The 24435-nt window shown below is 49.6% G+C and overlaps 1 long non-coding RNA gene across 1 annotated transcript in view; it reads left to right on the top strand.

Annotated features, from left to right (window-relative positions):
- Positions 1-24435, top strand: part of LOC142019150 (uncharacterized) — a 55058-nt gene that overhangs the window by 18695 nt on the left and 11928 nt on the right. The window contains exons 2-3 of the long non-coding RNA XR_012646999.1: positions 22754-22796; positions 23481-23609. This is a non-coding gene — a long non-coding RNA (uncharacterized LOC142019150). The remainder of the gene's footprint in view (positions 1-22753; positions 22797-23480; positions 23610-24435) is intronic.

The following is a 24435-nucleotide window of genomic DNA, read 5'->3' on the forward strand; positions in this document are numbered from 1 at the left end:
TCCAGACATCGGGTATCCCGAGGGATCTGCAGGCAAAAATTGTCGATCTCCCCTTCGACACGCAGAAGTTGTTTGCAGAGTCAACTGATTTGGTCCTTCATTCCAGTAAAGACTCAAGAGCCACACTCAGAACCCTGGGTATGTATACCCCTCCATACAGAAAGAAAAAGTATTACCCTCAACAAAGGCAATACCCGTACCAACCTCAGCGTGCTCAGTACCAACGGGGCTACGACCAAGGGCGGCATCAACAGCAACAACACTATAGAACTCCTAGGCGACGTTCCCAACAAGGCCGTGCATCCTCGGGGCAGGCCCAAAGGCAACAAGTTTGACGGACAGGTCGAGGGCTGCACTATTACTACCATCGCGCAATGCCATCCACAATTAATGTTCCATCATCGCCTCCGACCATTCCACTCACAATGGCAAAAGATCACCACAGACAAGTGGGTACTAGAGATCATAGCCACGGGTTACGTGATCCCCTTTCAGTCGCTCCCACCGCCAAGACCTCTGCCCAGGCCTCATCTCAGGGATGCCTCCCACAAGGTGAAACTCAAGCACGAGGTGGACCACCTGATGCTTATAGGGGCGGTGGAAAGAGTGCCGGAGCGACTCCAGGGGAAAGGGTTTTATTCACGATACTTCCTCACAGAGAACAAAACATGAGGCTGGAGGCCCATCTTAGATCTTCGAGGCCTCAATCGGTACTTGCGCAAACAACGCTTTCGGGTGATCACAGTCGCCTCTGTACTCACGGCACTGGACGATGGAGATTGGTTTGCAGCCCTTGACTTACAAGATGCGTATTTTCATATAACGATCCACCCGGCTCACAGACGTTTTCTCCGGTTTATGGTCGGCAAAGAACATTTCCAATACAAGGTTCTGCCGTTCGGCCTCTCCTCGGCCCCCAGAGTCTTTACCAAGACCCTGGCAGTGGTGTCAGCCTACCTGCACAGACGGGGGTATTTATATTCCCATATCTGGATGACTGCCTACTGAAAGGGGCCTCGAAGGCGGAGGTACTACGCATGATACGCGTAACAGCAAACACGTTTTCTTCGCTGGGCCTGGTCATCAACCTTGTGAAGTCAAAGATCGACCCCACACAGGACATAGAGTTCATAGCGGCATGCATAAATTCTATCACAGCAAGGGTTTATCTACCCGATGCTCGCTTTTGCACCATCAGTTCCCTGGTACAAGTCATTACATACAGCCCCACGGTGCCGGTTTTAACGTGCTTGCAGCTGCTCGGCCACATGGCACGGCAATGTTCATGGTACAGAACGCCAGATTGTATGTGCACAACCTACAACATTGGCTGGCGAGCGTTTACAAGCCGGCATCCCATACCGTCCGCAGGGTGGTGTCGCCCACGACAGAGGTGCGCAGATCCCTGCAATGGTGGGTAGACCCCAAGAACATGCTAACAGGGGCACCCTTTCACCAACCACAAATCTCTATTTTTCTCACCACTGACGCCTCCCACGTAGGGTGGGGAGCACATATTGGCAAAAAGGTGACGCAAAGACTGTGGTCCCCTACGGAACAGTCACTGCATATAAATATACTGGAGCTCAGAGCGGTGTTCAACGCCTGCAAACACTTTCAAGACCACATACAAGGCAAGGTAGTCGGGATCAATACAGACAATACCTCCACCATATTTTATATAAATCGACAAGGCGGAGCTCGATCCCGTGCCTTATGTGCGGAAGCAGTCCATCTGTGGAACTGGTGCATCACCAACAATATAACGTTGAAAGCCTCGTACTTACCAGGCACTCACAACGTGAAGGCAGACCAGCTGAGCAGGCACTTCACGCTCACACACGAGTGGCAGATCCGCTCCAATCTGCTACGACCGATTTTTCAGGCATGGGGGTTTCCCCAGATAGACCTGTTTGCCACTCAGCACAACAAAAAGTGCCCCCAGTACTGCTCCAGGGCAGGACTGGGGTGGGGGGTCCCTGGGGGACGCGTTCGCGATTTCGTGGAAGGGCCCACTGCTTTACGCGTTCCCCCCCACGGTGCTCATCCACAAGGTCCTGCAGAAAGCCAGGAGGGAGAGAGCCCGCATGATCCTAGTGGTCCCCACATGGGATCAACAGCAATGGTTCCCCTTGCTTCTCCGCATGTCGGATCATCCACCGCTTCCCCTTCCGGTAGCACTGGGCCTGCTCATGCAGGCCCAGGGGTCCATAGTGCATCCACACACCCGAGGCCTGCGCCTACAAGCATGGTTAATCCATGGCTCAGCTCCCTAGAAAGTACATGTACGGAGAGAGTACAACAAGTCCTGGAAAGTAGCCGAAGGATCTCCACCAGGAAGACCTAAAAACAGAAATGGACTCGATTCACTGCATGGTGTTCCACCAAGCAGTTAGCTCCCCTTGAAGTGCCTATACCTGTCGTACTAGAATACTTACTGGACCTCAAGAGAGGCGGGCTCTCCCTCTCCTCGCTGAAGGTCCATCTCGCCGCTATATCGGCTTTTCAGCATGAAGAAGAAGGGCCCACGGCGTTTGCCCATCCTATTGTTACCAGGTTCCTGAAGGGGCTGGTAAACCTGTACCCCCCTCGGAAACCGCTTCCACCATCGTGGAGCTTGGACCTGGTGCTCAGCGCGCTAACGGGACCACCCTTTGAACCCTTAGCCATGGTTTCCCTCCGTCTCCTTACGATAAAGACAACCTTCCTTCTTGCAATCACGTCAGCTCACAGGGTGAGTGAGCTCGCAGCAGTTATGGCAACGCCGCCCTGCACGGTATTCTCAAAGGAGGCGGTAACCTTACGGCTGCACCCAGCCTTTGTTCCGAAAGTTTCTTCAGAGTTCCATCTTAATGAACCTATAGTTTTACCTGAAGCCTCATAGCTCCAACAAGGAGGCATGCCTGCACCTCCTGGACGTGAGGAGGGCGTTGGCCTTCTACATAGACAGAACTAAGTCCTTCCGGAAAACGGACAGACTCTTAGTCTCTCTCGCTCCCAGATCAAAAGGAGAGGGTCTCTCTTCACAGAGAATCTCGAAGCACATTGTGTCCTGCATAAAGATGTGCTACGAACTTCGAAAGACTCCTTTACTGGCCCTGCCTAGGGCTCATTCCACCCGGGCGGTGGCGACATCAACAGCCTTTTTCAAGGGCATCGTACTAAAAGACATCTGCAGCGCGGCGACCTGGTCATCCTATGACAGCTTCACCAAGCATTATGCCCTACACCGGGTATTCCAAGAGGATACCCGCCTCTTGACAGCGGTCCTTTCGGGGGCAAGCTGCACATAACCCGATTACCCACCTCCTTTCTTGGGTTACTGCTGGGTAGTCACCTATCGTGGAGCACCCACGGGGACACTTGAGGAAGAAAGAGAAGTTACCGTAGTAACCATGGTTCTTCGAGATGTGTCCCCGTGGGTGCTCCACCACCCGCCCATCCTCCCCGCTTTGGATCTCTGTTTGGTGTTTTTTAGGAGCATCCGAGGCGGTTGGTCAAGGAACTGGCAGGGACCGGATCGCGCATGTGGCCGGGAGCGCACAGGGGAGCGGCACTCGCCGGCGCATGCGCGGTCCGGCAGAAACTGCTGGAAAGATCCGATCTGCCGCGCCGGGGCGAGCCCAACACCTATCGTGGAGCACCCACGGGGACACATCTCGAAGAACCATCGTTACTACGGTGAGTAACTTCTCTTTCTCTGTTTTCAGGATGAATCTGATTTTATGAATTTAATTAGATGGCTGACAGTTCTTACATATGAATAGCCATGCTGGGTCAAACCAAAGGTCCATCTAGCTCAATATCCTGTCTTCCATCAGTGGCCAATACTGGATGCACCAGAGGGCGCGAACACAATAGATAATCATCAAGTGATCCCTCCCCGTCGCCCATTTCTAGGCTCTGGCAGCAGAGGCTAGTGGCACCATTCCTAGCCATTCTGGCCAATAAATATTGATGGACCTCACGCCCATGAATTTATCTAGTTCTTTTTGGAATCTTGTTCAAGTACTGGACTTCACAACATCCTGTGGCAAGGAGTTCCACAGGTTGACTTTGTGATGCATGAAGACTTCTGCAGCTGTAAACCACCAACTAGACTCCTCATCTAGATGGAAGTAATCCATGTGGGAAAGAAGCAATTCAAATGGTAGTATTCTCCTTTACTTATGTTTTTGTGATCTAAAATTCAAATTTGTGTGGCTTCTTGGTCACTGAACAGAATATAAAGGATTCGTTTATTTAAAATACAACTGTTCTGCTCAAATATCCAACCAATAGAGTTAATTTTGATTAATTGAAGACTGAACACTTACAAGATATGTGTGCAAATAGATAGCTAGGTAGATATACAGTATGTTTTTTATTTAAAAAAAAAACAAAGGGGAGGTGGTACTGAGACAGCTCCCTGCCCCCATCCAGTCCTGCAGCTGGAGCTGCTAGGTGCTGGTAGTATGTGTACATATATATATATATATATATATATGTGTGTGTGTGTATATATATATATGAAATGTGCATCTGCCTGCCCATCTATGCCTGGGTCCGTTTGTTCAGGAGCTCCCCCTAAATGGTAACAGAGAGGAAGCCATGTTAGTCTGTATTTTAACAAAACAAAACAGCTGTCATGTAGCACTTTGAAGACTAACAAATAATAAATTAAATCCTTTTGTTAGTCTTTAAAGTGCTACATGACTGCTGTTTTGTTTCCTCTTAAATGGTAAGAGCTAGGACCATCAAATTTGGTATGCGGCTTTCTTTTATCATAACTTAAAACAAGGTCAGGGTTTGGCTGTGCTAAGATAATGGGACGTGTGGAATGTGATTATGTCATATCAAGTAGAAAGGGAGGGGGTCTGAGTAGGGGCAGTTATACTCATGCATGACCACAGGGTGCAGCAAGCATAGGGGACAGTTATAAGTGACTACAGGGGGACAGCAAGCGCCCCAGTGATCACTCTCTGGCTGGCAGCATGTCCCCTGCCACTTCAGCCTGCTCTGGGGAGCAGCTACTGACTGCCCCATGGCCCTGCTGACCTGGGCTGGTCACAGGAAGCACCAGCGAGCAGCCTGCATGGTCTTCATCACACCCAGGCCAGCCCTGGGAGAGGCCAGCAGCAGTGGTGCACCGCTGCCCTCAGTCCACCCTGGGGAGCAGCGGGTGGGCAGGGTTTGAGGACCTTCTTTGCCCTGGGGCAGCCGCGGGGAGCAGCTGGTGGACAGTGCATTGCCTTCCCCCATCTCCCGCCCGCCCAGATCCAGACAGTGTGGGTCAGTCCACTAACAACTAAATAAGGGAAAAATAAGAAATACGTAAATATATACCAAATTCATATTTTCCCCGTGTTCTTCACATATTTGGGATAGCTGCTTTTGTTCCTGGGCATGAATGTTTTCAAGTTCATTCTTGAACTTTTCAAGTATACTTTCAACCAGAATATTTCTCGGTAATCCAGTTATTCCTCTGCCCCTCAAATATATGACCTAAAAAGTGAGAGAAATTGTTACATACTGTTTGAGAGATGCAGGAGATGTTTTGCTTCTCTGGTATCTGTGTCATGTAGAAATAGTGCATCAGCATTCTACAGATGGGGTTTATATTTGCTCTTTACTGAAATACAATACTGCAGCTATGAGATCTAAGCAACACTTTCCTCTTGATATATACCTTATAAATCTCAGCCTCAAGAGTATTAGTGGTCCAAATTCTGCCATTGAATTAGTAAGTGCAAAACCTACATTTGGAACCAAAAGGAACTGCCTGTGTGCTCTCACATACAGAATTTAGCCCCGGATGTTTAAGCAAAGACACTCACAGGGCTTCTGTTAATGCTTAAAGTCAAAACCCTCACTGAGAGCTAAATCCTGTAGGCTTGACTGAGGTTTCAATCCTGCAGTCCTCCAGTCTTACTTGGACAAAACATCACTGTAGTCAATGGGAGTTCGTTCCAGTAAGAACAGTGTAAAAACTTAAGACCATTTATTGTCACCATATCTCAGACTGGCACCGCTTGAGAAGTAAAGCATTGCTTCATGTGACTAATGGTACCAAATGGTGACTCTTAAAACAGGGCTTGAATGAACTTGCTAAAGTCTATGGGTATGTCTACACAGCAGCATTATTTTGAAATAAGTTATTCCAGAAGAGATTTTTCAGAAATAGTTTGTTTCAAAATATTGCTGCAACACACAAAATGCATTTCAAAATAGCCCTTAGATGTTTCAGAATAGAGTGTCTACACACAATAGAGCCTGTTTTGAAATACAGCCATTGGACTCACTGTGGCTACGTCTACACGTGAAGCCTACATCGAAATAGCTCATTTCGATGTGGCGACATCGAAATAGGCTATTTCGATGAATAGCGTCTACACGTCCTCCAGGGCCGGCAACGTCAATGTTCAACTTCGACGTTGCGCAGCCCAACATCGAAATAGGCGCTGCGAGGGAACGTCTACATGCCAAAGTAGCACACATCGAAATAAGGGTGCCAGGCACAGCTGCAAACAGGGTCACAGGGCGGACTTAACAGCAAGCCGCTCCCTTAAAGGGCCCCTCCCAGACACGCTTGCACTAAACAGCACAAGATACACAGAGCCGACAACGAGTTGCAGACCCTGTGCATGCAGCATGAATCCCCCGCTGCAGCAGCAGCAGCCAGAAGCCCTGGGCTAAGGGCTGCTGCACACGGTGACCATAGAGCCCCGCACGGGCTGGAGAGACAGCGTCTCTCAACCCCCCAGCTGATGGCTGCCATGGAGGACCCCACAATTTCGACGTTGCGGGACGCGGATCGTCTACACGGTCCCTACTTCGACGTTGAACGTCAAAGTAGGGCGCTATTCCGATCCCCTCATGAGGTTAGCGACTTCGACGTCTCGCCGCCTAACGTCGAAGTTAACTTCGAAATAGTGCCCGACGCGTGTAGCCGCGACGGGCGCTATTTCAAAGTTAGTGCCGCTACTTCGAAGTAGCGTGCATGTGTAGACACAGCTTGTGTGTGTCTACATGTGCACATATTTTCAAAAAGACAGGCCCTCTTTGGAAAGAGCACAGGGGGTGTCTACACATGCAATGTGCTCTTTTGAAAGAGAATCAGAGGAACGCAGCTCAGATGTCGAAAGCCGGACCCTGATCCCATACTGGGAAGAGTACCCCTTTTCAAAAAACTCTTTTGAAAAAAAGGTACGTGTAGACGCACCATGGTCCACTCTTTCGAAAGAGGAGTTCTCCATGGTGTTGGCCAGCTGGAGTGCAGAGACGCCCTTCCCTCCAGCATCGGGGCTCTATGATCCCTGTGTCCAGCTACTGTTAAAGCCGCACAGACCCAGAAAGCCCATGGCGGGAAGCTGAGAGCAGGGGAGTAGCAATAGCATGAGCTGCTTACAGCATATACTCTCAGCCGCCCCCAACAACTGAAAAGAGCACATGGCCAGTGCCCGGCAGCCTCCAGAGCCCCAGGGCCTTCCCTCAGAGCTCTCACGGGGCTGCCAGGAACCCACCCAGAAAAGAAAAAAGGGCCCCCCTCCTGGACAAAGCCTGAGCTCCAAGACCTCCTCCAACTATGGAAAGAGGAAGAGGTATTGAGGGAGGTGGGGGTCAAGCAAAGGAATGCTGCAGCCTTCACTCATCTGGCCCAGGGACTGATGAGCCATGGCTGCTTGGAGCGGACCCTGGATCAAGAGTGGAGCAAAGTGAAGGATCTCTGTCAAGGTTACACAAGGCCAGGCGCTCAGGGACAGGGCCCTCTACCTGCCCCTACTACTGCTAGCTCCGCTTCATCTTGGGGACCTGGGACAGCACCCCAGCCCCAGTGGTCCTGGACATGTCTGCAGACCAGCCCCAGCCAGAGGCTCTAGAGGAGCTGGGACCAGACAGCCCGAGCCAGGGGGCAGACACCACCCATGACTGGTCTAGCAAGGAGTGTGATCTCATCATTGACATCCCCTTGTGGTTGTCCAGCCAGGCAATGGGGAGCTGGGCATCGCCGGAGGTCATCTAGGGACCCTGGTAAGTCCACAGTGGGGCATGCATGCTTGCTGGCAGGGCGGGAGACACAGATGCCAGTGGTCCAGGGCCAGACATCCTGGCCAACCGTGGCCCCTGGCACACCCATGATGCCAGCTCGTGCCAGCTAGCACCCGGGCCTGTGGACAGCTCCGGACGCCAGATGCACAGTGAGACGTAGGCAGGGCTGGGCCACACCTGTGGCCGGTCCCACCCGGGGGGAACCCCTGTGCACCCCCAACACCTCATGGACGCCATGCCCATCCTGTTTGGGCCCCAGGGGAGAGCAGGGGCGTATGGGGTCCTGGGGAGGTGGGGGGCTATGGGGTCTCAACTGGGGACTGATGCCATCTGTCTCCCCTTACAGCTGCAGAAATCGAGGGCCTGCACAGTCCAGTGCCATCGTTGGTCCCAGAGAGCCCCCTGGAGGCAGCAGACAGAGGACAGGTGCCTCCAGCAGCACCACCATGCTGCACCCGCAGCCAGAGACTGCAGCGGCGCATGGGGGAGGACACTGCCAGCCTCTGCCAGGCTGAGCTGGTGAAGCAGCACCTCCAGTTGGAGGAGGACAACCTGGCACCCCGACTGCGAGGTGCACAAGGAGGCACTGCCACTGCTCATTCAGGCACCCAAAGGCCCGCTCAGCCACATGCTGAGTCTGGTTGAGGCAGTTGTTGAAGGCCTCCCAGCAGGGGCTGAGATGGCTGGTATAGGACCGCATGAGTGGTATGGTGGTGTCCCTGACTGGCAGCTCCCGCTGGGGGATGAAGGTGCCAGCCTCTATATGCCAACACAAGCCAGAATTGCAAATAACCCGGGCGTTGTTGGTTCGGCCTTCCCAGCCCACGTAGATGTCCCGGAACCAGCCTTTGTGATCCACCAGGGCCTGAGGGACTATGGAGTGGTATCCCTTTTGGTTAATATGGTGGCCAGTGCTGTGTTCCCCATCCATGACGCCAAAGCAGTTCAGGAACCCCAGCAATGCGAATACCCCAACAACAGCATCCACATCCCTGACATGGACAGCCCGATGCAGGAGCATCACATTTATGGCATGGACAACCTGCATGTGATGGAGGACATGCACTCTCGTGAGGGTACAGCGAGATGTTCCAAACCAGCCCCGCCTCCAAGCACCCTCCCAGCCCCCTGCCACCAAGGGTCGCCGAGCCCCCTCCCAGCTAGCAGCCCCTGAGGGTCCCTGAATCCCCTCCCACCTAGCAGCCCCTGGGGGTCCCCAGGCCCAGGAGCCTCCTCCCCTCTGTCCATGGTGGGAGTGTGCCCCAGGCCCAGCTTACCTCCATGAAAACTGCTCCAACAGTGGCCTTGCCCACCCCAAACTCATGCCCCAGTGAGCGGTAGGAGTCTGGGGTGGCCAACTTCAATATCACAATCACAACCCACTTTTCGAGGGAGAATGCAGCTTGCATGGTGGTGTCCTGGTGCCTCAGTGGGGGATCCAGCTGGTGGCAGAGTTCCTGGAAGGTGTCCTGGCTCATGTGGAAGTTTCACAGTCATGTGGCATCACCCCATTGCTCCAGCACCAGCCACTCCCACCAGTCTGAACTGCTGGGGTGGCTCCACAGGCACTGGCGTGCCAGGGGACAAGATGCAGACTGGGGGGTCCATGTCCCTGGGGGGGGGGGCTGACCTGTCTCCCACGGAGGAGGGGATGGCCATGGTGACTGTGCAGGTGAGTTGGGCCACAGTGTCGACAATCTCTGCATCTAGGGCCAGGAGCAGGGTCTCATCCACCATGGTGATGCTGCACTGGGGTCTGCGTTGCTTCTGGCAGTTCAGCAGGCCTCAGCTCGTGCAGGGCAGGGGTGTTTGGGGGAGCCCTTTAAGGAAGTGGTGGATAGCAGGCCCTGGAAGGACTTGGCAGCCCTGCAACACCATCTGCGGCATCTCTAGCTCTGTTCTTTTGAAAGAGCACTCGTAGCCATGTGGATGCTCCCTTTCAAAAGAACAGAGCAGAATATCGAAAGAGCATGTCGGACCTGGGATCCGCCTTTGGTGTGTGGTTGCAAGCTTTTGAAAGCCTGGATTTCGATTCCTAGATTTCGATTTTGGTCTTTTGACGTTGAGCTGCCATGTAGACACAGCCACTTTGGCTTATTTCCAGATAGACTCTATTCCCTGTCTACACAGCCCCTGTTTCAAAATAGCTATTTTAAAGTAGGTGCTATTCTTTGTGGAATGAGGTTTACCTATTTTGAAATAAGCCAATAATTATTTCAAAATAGCAATTGCTTTGTGTAGGTGCTAGCAAAGTTATTTCAAAATAACTGCGGTTATTTCAGAATAACTTTGCTGTGCAGATGTATTCTATAAGACCCTGGGAGTATTAATGATTGTTACATTCTAAATTAATGCAAGAGAAGGAACTAATTTGCATGTGATAGAAGCACAAGTCTGGCACATTTTGAAAAAACAAAGTCAAGTGAACATGCTGTTTGATTAAAATCCATGGGAATATTTAAAGACTGATAAGTTATAGCAAATGTTCCAGTGTATCTTTGTTGCATGTCTTTCCTTTTAAAACATTTTTTGCCAACAATTTAAACAACATTTGCTGAAAAAAATTAAAAATTTTCCTGTCAGCTTCTTGTGATTGGATCAGGCTAGAACATTGTCTGCTGTCTGTTTGGGCTGCACCAATTTAATAGATGTCAGAGGGGTCACAGCCATCTGCTCCATTTCACATAAATTAGGTATGGCCTAGAGCTCCTTTCAAGTTGTCAGTGTGTCCTTACAGTTGGGAAAAGCTTGGGCAGACCATTGTCTCATAACTAAAGAGAAGTGCTCTGACTACAGAGATTAAATGAGCATTTTTACTTACTTTCCTGCACATAGGGCAGCAGAACTGTCCATTAACATGATTGCAGTTCTGGCGGATGAGGATCTTTTCCAGGCATTGCTTGCAGAAGTTGTGAGCACAAGTTAGGACCAGCACTGGTGGGGTGAACAGCTCCAAGCATACTGGGCAGGAAAGTGCTTCTCCCAAAGCCTCCATGGTATCTCATCAGGAAAGCCTTCTAAGAGACCACCTGCAGCTGTCCCTTTCTTCCAGCGGCTGATCACCATTCAGCTTCTAGAACAACTGCGAAACCTCTGTGACAGCAGCTCCATGGTAACAAACATCAACAACCTGTGTGCAGCCCTTGCAGGATCATGCATCTCCAGGTTTCTGGAACAGTTGAGGGGGTGAGCCACCAGTCCCAGATGTCTCCTTTAGGACAGAGACGCTTAGCTGGGACTCTCAGATCTTTAATTACCCCAAGCACGCACATTGCCACTAATGCACCTCTTGAGTTCTCATTTCTTTTGGAATGCTGGGCTTTGTCTTGATTTAAGTCTGTAGATGGTGAAACAGGGTAAGGGCGTACAGTACACAGTGCTCCAATTGAACAGATTTGCATTCAGATGCTTTTATTAAAACAAGTTCTTTCTGATTTTGAATTCAGATGTCTCTCCCCTGGCTTTGATCTGTCTCTGTTAGATTTTCCATTAGGTCGTATTAGAAGCTTCGTGGTCAGTCTGCATGTTTCTTTTCACCTAGCTTACTTTGTAATCATGAACTTATTTAAAATGCATTTTTATGAAAAGTGGATCATTTATAACAGTGGTGCGCAACCCGTGGATCACAAACCCCTTGGGGGTCACGGATGGTTTCCACTGATTCCACTTGCGGCTCTGGAGGCTGCTGCTGCTTAAACAAAGCCCACAGTTAAAATTGGATTTAGTTTTTTTGTTTAAGAGGCAGCAGCCTCCAGAACTGCACATGGAGTCAGAGGTAGCAGGGAGCCCCAAAAGAGGAAGCCGGAAGAACAAGGAACTAAGGCTGCAGGAGAGCTAGGGGGAGAGATGACCAAGCCTGCCCTTCCAGAGCCACACTGAGAAGAAGGTGGTGAGGGGAGCAGCAGGGGAAGCTTGTCGTTCAGTCAGGTAAAACCTGAGGATGGAGGCACGTGGGGCTGATAGAGGTTAAGCCTGGGGATGGAGGGTGGATTTGCTGGATGGGGGGTAAAGTTTGGGGATGGGGTGGATGTTGGGGGCTGAGGTGGGTAAAGCCTGGCGATGGGGATAACTTAATTTTCTAACTGGTACAAGTCATTGTGTATGTGCTATTCTTAAAATAAGGTCAACGAAAAGTATGGGTTGACATTATTTAGTGAGGACTGTCTTGTATTCACAGGCATTGCGGCACTTGAAGTATTGATTTCGTAACTGAATTTGAAAAAATGGCTCTTCTCGCTATTTCAGGGATCATGACACAAGTGCAGTAAAATATGGGGATCATGATTGAAAAAAGGTTGCACACCACTACAAACTAGCAGCCTCTTTTAAAGAAATGTTCAAATTACAATAATCCCTCTTTTGTGGTGATACATTGGCAGATCTTGGACTTTAACAGGCAAAACTCTTGCTATGGAAATCTTTCACATACAGTACTGTAAGTAGGAATTTAGAGTGAATTGAAAAATGACCAACGGAAATTGAGATAATTGTACCATGCTCTTTATCACAGCTTTATGTATTTATGTATGTGCTAAGAACACATCCATGGAGCAGCTTTGTTTCTAAATATAGTCAGTGAAACTGCTGTAGTATGAAATGTTTTATTATCTTATCAGTGTGTTCCAGAAAAAGAGCAGAGGTGTGAAATTCAGGACTTGGGGTCCATTCCCAACTGTCACCAACTTGTTGTGGGTCCCTTTCAATCACTCCACCACAATATAATTGGAGATACTGGTAGTTCCTACATCAGAAAAGTGTCATGTGACTTATTTAATATAAGGCATGCCAAAAGTATAAAGGAGGAGGATTGGTCAGATGAGTGTTGAGGCACTGATCGTGAAACAATATGAATGAAATCTGATGCCAGTATGACTAACTGATGAAAGATGCCAGCTCAGACATCACCCAGATAAACAAGGTCCAAGGCACCAATCGAGCAAATGGCATTGGGTGATACGTTGGCTATTGAAAGAAAATGACAACTAACGCATATACTATCCATTGGAATGTGGAACTTCCAGACACTGTGGATGACTGGAAAGTTAGAGCTGCTCCAAAAGGAGATGGCGAGCTACTTCTGCGTTATCCTTGGACTGGCGGAGATGCTTTGGACAGCATCGGAGGAGAGGTGCGGTTGGGAAGTCATTTGGTCAGGGAATGAAACGAAGCCTGAGGCAGGAGTCAGATTCCTTCTTAGTAAAAGAGCTAGAGGAGCATTGTTAGGATACAAACCTATGAGTGCAAGAATGATAGAGAGATTCAAAGCAAAATCGTTTAACATCTCAGTTGTTCAAGAGTATGAACCCATGTCAGACAGTATGGCAGAAGAGATCAATCTAGTCTATAAAGACTTAACAAAGATGCTGGAGGAGATACCAAAGAGAGATGTGTTGCTCATTGGAGGAGATTGGAACCCAAAAGTCAGAACAGATAACTAAGGTTGGGAGTGAGCCACGGGAAACTTTGGATATGGAGAAAGAAACAAACCAGGCGAGAAATGACTAGAGTTTGCTATGGAGCACGAGATGGTGATCTGAGACACACAATTCCAACAAAAGGACTGTAGGAAGTGGGTATGGTAATCAAATGATGGAAAGTCCCAGAACGTCATAGCTATGATCTTGATAAGGAGAAGATGGGTAACTCAGTACAGCAGTGCCGAGCTGTCCAAGGATCAGATACAGACTCACACCACAGTCTAGTGATTGCAAACATCAAGATAAACTCAAGAGGAATTATAAGACACAGTTTAATTAAAGAACACACATGGCAAGGCTAGGTGAGGAAGTAAGAGGGAACGCACACAGAGCAGCACTCAAAGAGAAGATTAGGAATGCAGGCATAGAGAAAAACCTAGGTAAGAGAGTTGAAGGGTTAGCCACAGCAACAGAAGATGCAATTGAGCAAACTGTTCCAGAAGAAGGGAAGATCAATAAGAAGTGGATTATGCAGGAGATGCTGAAGTTGGTCCAAGAGAAGAAAGCATTGAAGATCAGAAGGGATGATTCCAAGAGGGCAGAACAGCAATATAGAGTGAAATACAATGAGGTAGAGAAAGCAGCCAGAAAGGATAGAGCAAAATGGTTAGAGGAGCAGTGTGAAGATATAGGCTGCATCTACACTAGCTGGCTACTTCAAAGTAGCCGGCACTACATCGAAATAGCACCCATCGTGTCTACACGTGCCAGGTGCTATTTCAACGTTGAAATCGACGTTAAGCGGCGAGACATCGAAATCACTATTCCCATCAGGAGATGGGAATAGCGCCCTACTTCGAAGTTGAACGTCAAAGTAGGGTGTGTGTAGGCGATCCGCGTCCCGCTACTTCGAAATAGCGGAGTCCTCCATGGCGGCAATCAGCTGAGAGGTTGAGATGCTCTGTCCAGCCCCTGCGGGGCTCTATGGTCTCAGCACTCAGCGGCTCTTAAAGCTGCAGGGACCCAGAAACCCCGTAGCAGGAAGCTGGCAGCGTGCACACAGCAGCCCTGCCACGTGGTGTCCCTGCACTGCCAGAGGGACATCATGGCAGCCAGCCAGCCTCACGAGCACCCCCAGAGCTCCCCCTCCAGGCCATCCCAGGGCTCCCAGGCCTCCAGCCGGCAGGGTAGGAAGCAGGGCCCCTCCTGGACAGACCCTGAGCTCCGAGACCTGCTGGGGCTCTGGGGGAGAAGGAGGTGCTGCATGTCATGGGGAGCAAATGGCGGAACACGGAGGCATTTGCCCGGCTGGCCGAGGGCCTGCCTGCCTGGGGTCACCCTGCCCACACTCCTGACCATGTCAGGAGCAAGGTCAAGGAGTTGTGGCAGGGTTACACCTGGGCCCGGGACTCAGCCAGCTGGTCTGGGGCTGCCCCCGCCACTTGCCCCTATTACCAGGAGCTCAGGGCTATCCTGGGCCCCCGGGGCACATCCTCCCCGCCAGCCACCCTTGACACCACGGCTGATGAGCCCCAGCCAGCCTCGGAGACAGGGTCAGGACCAGAGGCCAGCCCTGCCCCCCGCACGCCTACAGCCGGGACCCTCCACCCCAGCCACGGAGTGGTCCAGTGAGGAGGGGGAGCTGGTGCTGGACTTGCCATCCCGCAGCTCCAGCCAGGTGTCTGCCTCATGGGCATCTCCGGAGCCTGGCAGTGCACCATCAAGTATGTACCCCACAGGGCACAGACCCCCTGAGCACGGGGCGGGGGCACCACTTGACCGGGGGCCCCCCACATCCCCACAACACCCCAGCCTGACATGGCCCGGGCAATCCACAGCACAGGGACGGTGCCACAGCCACGAGTGCCCAGCAGCACCTCCACCCATGGACAGTGCCATGCCCCACCCCCAGTGGGAGGGGAGAGGGGAGGACCACTGGAAGGGGCCACCCACAGGATCACTGCACGCACCAATGGGGGATGGATGGGGTGGGGACACAGGCCCATGGGGGGTGGGCCACGGGTCAAGGCTGGGTACTCATGGCCTCCCTTCCCCCCTTTCCCCCTATTTCTGCAGCCACACCATCCATCATCCCTGACAGCCCTCCCAGACCACCGGAGCACCAGCTGTCGGGGACACTGCCTGCCCCAGTCCGGGTACACTCCCGGGGATGACACCGCCGCACCACCACCACCTACGACCCGGAGGTGGCTGCTGCCCTCCGGCGCCAGGCGGACCTCATGGAGCAGAGGCTCCAATTTGACGAGCGGGAGGCCACCTGGCGCCAGGAGGTCTGGCGCGAGTTCATGGCCACCTTTAGCCAGGTGGCCGATACCCTTGAGGAGCTGGTGGCCCATCTGCCTCCGCCCAATGTCCTCCATCTTGCCCTCCCCGCCGCCCTGCTCGCTGATGTCCCGCCTGCTGTCATCCCGCCTGCTGCCCCACCCACCAGCTCCTCAGAGCAGGAGCCACCCAGGGCCATGGACCCACCTTGGCCATACCTCCCCGTGCTCCCGGCCCCCAGCCAGCCTCGCCGGGGACCCCGGCTGAGAGGGGGACCAGCCAGCCAGACACGGCAGGGGTCGTGCCCTTCCACCCCCCTGCCCCAGAATGATGGGCTGATGGATAGCCTGCCCACATCTCCCCCCTGTAAATAGTTGTCCCCACCCTTGTATATAGTTATTTATAGTTGACACCCCCCAATTATAGTTTGTAGAGATGTCCCCACTTGTACATAGTTATTATTTTCATTAATCTGTTCTTTTTGCTAATATTATTATTTATTTGCCAAAAAGAGGTGACATTTTTGTTTTTCTTGTAAATAATGACAGTTTTATTTTTCCCAAAACCTGTGTCCTGTGTGCTTTTGGTGAGGGTGAGGTGTGGGTGCTGGGGCGGGGTGCAGGGATGGCCGGAGGGGGGGGTTGCTCACTGGGCCCCCTGGTGAAAGTACCCCCTTAGGGCCTCCCGGACCCGAACCCCATCCTGGTGGGCCTGGCGGCTCGGGGTGGCGGCTGGCTGGGGGTAGGCTGTTGCGGCCTCCTGTGCCCAGCCCTGCACGAAGGCCTCCCCCCTTGCTTTCCACCAGGTTGTGGAGTGTGCAGCAGGCCTCCACAACCTGGGGGATGTTTGGGAGGCCCAGGTCTAGGCGTGCCAGGAGGCAATGCCAGCGGCCTTTCAGGTGCCCGAAGGCTCGCTCAACCTCTTGTCAGGCATGGTTGAGGCGGGCGTTGTAGTGCTTCTGGCTGTCAGAGAGGTGGCCTGTATAGGACCGCATAAGCCAGGGCTGGAGGGGGTATGCCACATCCGCCACAAGGCAGAGGGGTACGGTGGTGGTATCCCCCAGAGGGATCTCCCTCTGGGGGATGTAGGTCCCCGCTTGCAGTCAGCAGCATAGTGCCGAATTCCGGAAAATGCAGGCATTGTGGGTAGAGCCGGGTCAGCCCACGTAGATGTCCTGGAAGCGGCCACGGCTGTTGACCATGGCCTGCAGGACCACAGAGTGGTAGCCCTTCCTGTTGACATAGTGGCCACCACTGTGATCTGGAGCACAGATGGGGATGTGGGTCCCATCAAGGGCTCCGAAGCAGTTGGGGAATCCCATGGTGGCAAATCCCTCGACGGCCGCATCCAGGTCCCCAACTCGGACGACCCTCTTCAGCACCAGGGCATGGAATGCACGCACCACCTGTGGGGAGGGAACACGGGTGCCTGTGAGGGTTTGCAGAGTGTGACCCCCCCTCACCCAAGCCCCCCTCCTGAGGCCCCCCTCACCCAGGCCCCGCTCCCCAGCAGGGAGTTCAGCCCCAGCCTACTTACCTCCATGAGGACAGCCCCGACTGTGGCCTTTCCCACTCCAAACTGCTGTCCCCCGGAGCAGTAGCTGTCTGGAGTGGCCAGCTTCCAGACAGCTATTGCGACCCTCTTCTTGACGGGGAGGGCACGCGGCATGCGGGTGTCCTGGTGCCTGAGTGCAGGGGTGAGCCACTGGCAGAGCTCCATGAAGATCTGCCGGCTCATGCGGAAGTTCCACAGCCACTAGTCATCATTCCGTTCCCCCATAACCAGGTGCTCCCACCACTCGGTGCTGGAGGGGTAGCTCCAGAGTCGGTGGGGGAGGGTGAGGCGGGCCCGATGGTTGGGGGCATCTCCTGGTGCTCCTGGGGAGGGCTCCCATTCCAGAAGCTGCTGGGCGGCTGCCCAGGCAGCATCTAGAAGGGCGCCTGCTCCACGGGAGACAACTTGTAGGGCTTCCAGCTGCTGCCGGAGGTCCATGTCTGCGGGTTCGAGGTCTGCAAGGCTTGTCTCACCAACACAGGGCTGCTCGTGCAGTGCAGGCCAAGTGTGTCTGGGAGGGAACCTTTAAGGGAGCAGCTTGCAGCTGCCCCAGAAGGGCTAGTGTGCTCTGTGACCCGGTTTGTGGGCTTTCCTGGCCCCTTATTTCAAAATAGGGGGCTTGTGTGTGTGGACGCTCTGCGTTTCCCTCCGGGGCAGCTCTTTTTGATGTTCCCTGGCGCTACTTCGACGTTGAACATCGACATTTGCCAGCCCTGGAGGACATGTAGACGATAATCGTCGAAGTAGTCTATTTCGAAGTTCTTACTTCGAAATAGGCTACTTCGACATTGCGTCCTAGTGTAGACATAGCCATAGAGAGGTATTATGGTGAGTGTAAGACTAGGGAGGCATATAAGATGATCGGGAATCTTAATAGGAAGTGGCAGCTAAAGCAGATGGCAATTAAAGATGAGAATGATGAGGTGCTCGTGAACAAATAAAAGGTTGTGCAGTGAGGGACGAGGTATTGCATCAATCTGTACAAAGCACGGTTGGGCCCAAGTGTCTCAGAGGGACTGATCAAAAAACTGAACGATATATCTCCACTGAGCATTGACAGCGAGACTGATATTTCAAAGGAGGAAGTAGAATGAGCAGTGAAATGACTAAAGAACAACAAAAGCCCTGGAAACTATGTCATGGGCAAGATGATCAAATACGGCAGAGAAACTACGATTCAGGAAACACACTGACTATGTAATGTATCATGGAAAGAAGGGGAGGCACCTGAGGAATGGACAAGATCCGTGCTAGTGACAATACTCAAGAACGGAAGTGCATTGGAGTGCAAAAACAACAGAACAATTGCCCTAAAAAGTGATCTAGGTGAGGTGCTGATGATGATACTGATGGAGACACTGAGATTGCAGATAGAAGAACATCTAGTGGAAGAACAAACGGGATTCAGGAATGATAGAAGTACCACACAGCAGATATTGGCATAACATTGACAGTGGAGAAAGCTTGATGAAAGAACAAGAACATCTACAACTGTTTCGTCCGTTTTCAGAAGGCATTTGACAGTATAGATCAGAAAGTGACTTGGGTGGTGTTGGAGTCGTACGGAGTAGATATCAGACTGATACAGTTGTTGAAGGATATCAACAACAATGCGGAGGCAGTGGTGAGAACATGCAGAGAGATGGGAAGATGGTTGAGAACAAATAGAGGTACGAGACAAGGAGAACTGATATTGCTGAGTATCTTCATCACGCACCTAGAGACAGCGATAGACAAGAACAAGGAAGAGGTAGAAGGGATATCTGTGCATAAGATGAAAATCAACAACTTGAGGTTTGTGGATGATGTAGTTGTCATTGAAGAAGATGAAGAGAAGCTAGCAAGAATGGTGTAGGTGCTAAACAAGGAGAGGAAGCAATACACTTATTATGAACATCAGTAATAGAAAAACAATGGTATTTGGAGATAAGGAAATAGGAAGGAAGATCAGTGTAGGTGGGATTTAACTAGAGAATGTAGAGAAGTTCATGTATCTGGGAAACAACTTAACATGATCTAGGCTACGTCTACACGTGCACCCAACTTCGAAATAGCTTATTTCGATGTTGCGACATCGAAATAGGCTATTTCGATGAATAACGTCTACACGTCCTCCAGGGCTGGCAACGTCGATGTTCAACTTCGACGTTGCTCAGCCCAACATCGAAATAGGCACAACGAGGGAACGTCTACACGGCAAAGTAGCACACATCGAAATAAGGGAGCCAGGCACAGCTGCAGACAGGGTCACGGGGCGGACTCAACAGCAAGCCGCTCCCTTAAAGGGCCCCTCCCAGACACACTTTCATTAAACAGTGCAAGATACACAGAGCCAACAACTAGTTGCAGACCCTGTATATGCAGCACGGACCCCCAGCTGCAGCAGCAGCAGCCAGAAGCCCTGGGCTAAGGGCTGCTGCCCACGGTGACCACAGAGCCCCGCAAGGGCTGGAGAGAGAGTATCTCTCAACCCCCCAGCTGATGGCCGCCATGGAGGACCCCGCTATTTCGATGTTGCGGGACGCGGATCGTCTACACGTCCCTACTTCGATGTTGAACGTCGAAGTAGGGCGCTATTCCCATCCGCTCATGGGGTTAGCGACTTCGACGTCTCGCCGCCTAACGTCGATTTCAACTTCGAAATAGCGCCCAACACGTGTAGACGTGACGGGCGCTATTTCGAAGTTACTGCCGCTACTTCGAAGTAGCGTGCACGTGTAGACGCAGCCCTAGACTGTAAGAAGGAAATAGCAACTAGATAGCGAAAGCAAGAGTGAGTTTGAAGGTGATGGATAAGATATAGAAAAGCAAAGCGATTAGCTTAGGAGTGTCTTGAAAATGTGTATTCAGCAGCATCTTGTATAGATGTGATACATGGGTGACGATAAAAGGTTCAAAGAATGGGTAGATGATATAGTCTACAGAAACTAAGCCACTCCACACTGGACAGGGAAAGATGGCAGGAAATAGTGAGGGAGGCCTAGGACACCAACAGGGACTGAGCCTTTGGTTGATGATGATGCCGAGAGCCTTGGATGAAGGGATCACACCTGTTGCTGTAATATCTGAAATTTAGGGCTTTTCAAAATTATTTATGTTTAGGGCAAGATTTTGAATAGTACCTAGGTCCCTAAAGATGCAAACAGGCACATAGACATTTCTGAACATCCTACTGTGTGCCTAACTGCATCTTTAGGTACCTAAACAATTTTAAACATCAGACCTATAATGCCTTGCTTCACAGAGGGTCCAAGTCCTTCACCTTGAAAGAAGAGAGTAGGTGGCTTAAAATATTAACTCCATTCTATCAATGAGGTTGAGATTTTAAATAATTTCTACACACCATAATCAATCAGTGGCAGAACCACAAAAAGAACCTCTCTCTTCTGACCCTCATTCTCCTCCTGTAGCCATCACCTTATAGTACAGTAGTGCATATAATCCTTTCTACAATAACACCCCTCCATGGCTGAATGCACGTGGTCACCACAGAAGCTAGCAGTCAGTATGGTCTGAGAAGTATCAGTTTAAAAAAATAGGCCTCTGCCATTTGAACTAAAAGAGCATTACCATCAGCTCTCCCTAATGTTTGGGCTTTTATTCCCTGTGAGTAGGTTCACACAGCACAGTTATTGTGAAATAACTGTGCTAGCATCTATACAATGCAACTGCTATTTCAAAATAAATTTGAAATAGTGGCCCTATTTTGAAACTGGTAACCCTCATTTCATGAGGAATAGCACCTGTTTTGAAATAGCTATTTGAAATAGATGCTATTAAGATAGGGAATAATGCCTACTTCAAAATAAGTCATAGTGCTTCCAATGGCTCTGTTTCAAAATAGGCTGTCTGGCTACATCTATACTAGGGCGATCTTTTGAAAGAAGCCCTTCCAGAAGATATCTTCCAAAAGAATGTCTTTTCGAAAGAGTACGGCCACACACAAAAAAGCAGATTGAGAGAGTGATCTGCTCTTTCGGCAAAAAAGGGCCTGTGGAGCATCTATGCATGTTTGCTTTTGAAATGGGACGCTCTTTCTGAAATGGGAAAGGCAGAGCAATTTCGAAAGGAGCACCACATTCTTTCAATTTACTTTCAAAAGAACACTTTTTATGTGTAGATGCCCCACGGGATCTTTTGAAAGAGCCCCCTTCTTTCAAAAAATCTTTCAAAAGAACTTGCTAGTGTAGACACAGCCTATGTGTGTAAAGGCTGCATTTCAAAATAACTAAGTGTTATTTCAAAATGCAGTTTTGTGTAGCAGCATTATTTCAAAATATGCTGTTATAATAAGCAGTGTTATTTCAGAATAAGGCTGCTTCATAGACAGACCCTTTCTAATCTAGTACCTAAAAAGAGCAAAATAATCACAAACACCTAAGCAGGAGAGGCAGAAATGCGCACATAATTAACAGCCAGTGCATTGCACTTTTCCAGAGCTAACACCTGGTTAATGGGATTTGAACCCCATCCCTCATTATGATATCACCTGACTCAAGGACAGCTGTCATTGAACTCAAGTCAATACGCATCTGACATTGGCAAAAAATGGTCGATGCTATGCTGTATGGCAGCTATTCTGGAAATTGTTACTATATTGGATTCAAGATTTGGCATGCAGGCCTTTGCTAGAAGTAAGTGATTCTTGGCTCTCCTTTCCAGTGTCATAGAACTGTGTGAACTACTTCTGTATTAAGTTGTGGGATCAGAAGAGTTTCAGCCCACTTTTTCATGTCGACAGTCCTTATTCTGGACTCAACCTAAAGGAAATACCACATTAGTGCCTTAGCTTGCTAGGTGCTTCTACTGGAAATTCCCTTAAATATGACAATCGTATGAGATAGGGATGGAGTTTTACTGCCGAAGCTAGCTGCAGAGATCATGACATTAGTTAATAAAGTTCTCTCCTTTTTCATTAAGGAGCTCATGAGCAACCAGGAAAATAGTCTTCTCTTCCAGTGTCAATTACAATCTTCTGTCTGTCTAGTGGCACTAGGTGTTTATATTGAACCAATCACCATCAGATCTATCTATCTTGCTTCTACAAAGGATGGTGATAATGAGACATGATGACGGTAATGGTGAGAAACTATTATTGGGATCCCAGGTGAGTAAGATTTAATGGGATATAGTAGATCATCCACTCCTACCCCTTGCATTGTTTAGGATTCTCTGTTGTATTAATCCCACCATAGAGCTTAGTGCTTCTCTGCCTATATGGATCATCAGGGTTGCTTGCAGAGTGAAACCATTGATAGTTGTATTGAGGAGGTAAGTGCCTGAAAAAAGATCTCTTAAAAGTGATCTGCACCATGAAATGATGGAAAATATACTTATCTAAGCTGAATGTCTCCAGTGTTAGGAACCTCATTTACTTCTTTAGGAAGTTTACTTCTGTTGTTAGGTCCTCTCCCTTCACTGGTACAGAAGATAGCCCAATTGTAAATGTTTCTTGTTTTTATCCATTTAAGGTATGTGGATCATGGATTACATGGAATCAATGACAGTTTGTTGGTAAGAAAAGAATGTTGTGCTGCAGACATTTTAATATGTGTGTGAGATGTTGGGGGAGAATGGTGAGTGTTGGGACACCACAGTTAACCCAAAGAATCTACGTTGACCATGTTGGCCACTTAAAACTTTCAGAGATAGGCTATTAATTAGTTCTGGATAAATTTATGGTGTATCATATCTCCTTTTTACTCCTTGACTGTTGTGTAATTGAATGCCTAGGTTCCCCTGAGAAATCTCTCCTTTGTCTACAATTTTTTCTAAGTGCCTCAGAGACTCATTAGGACCCTATTTTAGATGTGGTTTGCAGCTAACTATTAGATTCATCATGTGCATCTGCACTGCTCACAGCCTTCTTTGCTTTACCTACTAGTGCAATATTATTTTCAGGCACTTTCAGATCTATTGTCTGATTTTTCCATAGTGATACCAGATAATGAACATACCATACATTTCCATCACAGGTGGATGCATGCCGACTCCTTTCAATACACCACTCTGGGTAGATTGGCTTTCAATTTTCTGTTGATAAAATATATGATTTACGTGAAGAGAGAAGGAAGATAAATACTAAATACTAATGCTTCTGTAGGTAGAGTTAAAGGAAAGAGGAGGAGTTCTTACACATCAGAACAGCAAAGGATAATTGTGCAGCTGCAACTAATATTTTGTTTACATTTCTTTTAGGTTCAGGGCTAGGACCAGTCCATGCATCTGCAGTAAATTTTGCTCATCTTTTTGGTCCCTCACCTACTTCTTCCCTCCAAAGGAACAATCTTCAGTAATTACAAAGGCATGTTAGTCCTCATTCAGCAGGTAATTCTGGGATCAGCACACTCTTTCCTAAGGATACGGTATTGGGACATGCAGCCATACAACAAGGCTCCCACGTTTCTGAAAATGTAGATTTTGTCCTTTAAAAACCTTCTTCTGCTGCCGGAGATTGGTGTCCTCAGCAGAAGTCAGTAAAGTCTATGTGTAAGAAATTCTGGGAATATTCAGGCCTGTAGCTTTGGGCCTATGTTCTAGGTTGTAAGGCCCCACTCTGGATATAGAAAGGGAGATATGGATTTAATATGCAGCAATCACTTCTTGAATATGAACACAGCATACCTCTCTATAATTCACTGGAAGCAGAGGGTGAGCTGGGATGAGAAACACTTCTAATATGATGAGAATGGTTTTATATAGGCATTTCACTGTCCACCTTAAGGAAAAGGGCCTGACAGCTCTTCCAAAGATCCCTGTAATCACTTGTAAGAAGAACATTGCTTAAAACATGTTGCTTGTGGGTAATGTAATGCTCCATTCCTGATCAGATGGAATTTATTTTCCTCTGTAATGACCAACACCAATATCTGATGGTACAAAGCACTTGTAAGGTGGTTGAAGGTCAAATAGGGATGAGGTTTCCATTGAGTTCACTGTTGTTCCTCTCTCTCTCACCCTCTGAGGGGATGTGAGCATGTAGGAACATGCTGGAGTGTGCGGTTTCTCAAGTCAGTTTTGAAATTCTACTGATAAAACAATACTGATTTTGCTGGAAGATGGAAGGGAGGTGAATTAATAATCTTACTGGGGTCATGGGACATTAGGGCTAAGATCAAGCTTTTGTCATGGTTATTTTTAGTAGAAGTCTTGG

The sequence above is a fragment of the Carettochelys insculpta genome, chromosome 11 (genome assembly GCF_033958435.1).
Source record: "Carettochelys insculpta isolate YL-2023 chromosome 11, ASM3395843v1, whole genome shotgun sequence".
Taxonomy (NCBI): Eukaryota; Metazoa; Chordata; order Testudines; family Carettochelyidae; genus Carettochelys; species Carettochelys insculpta.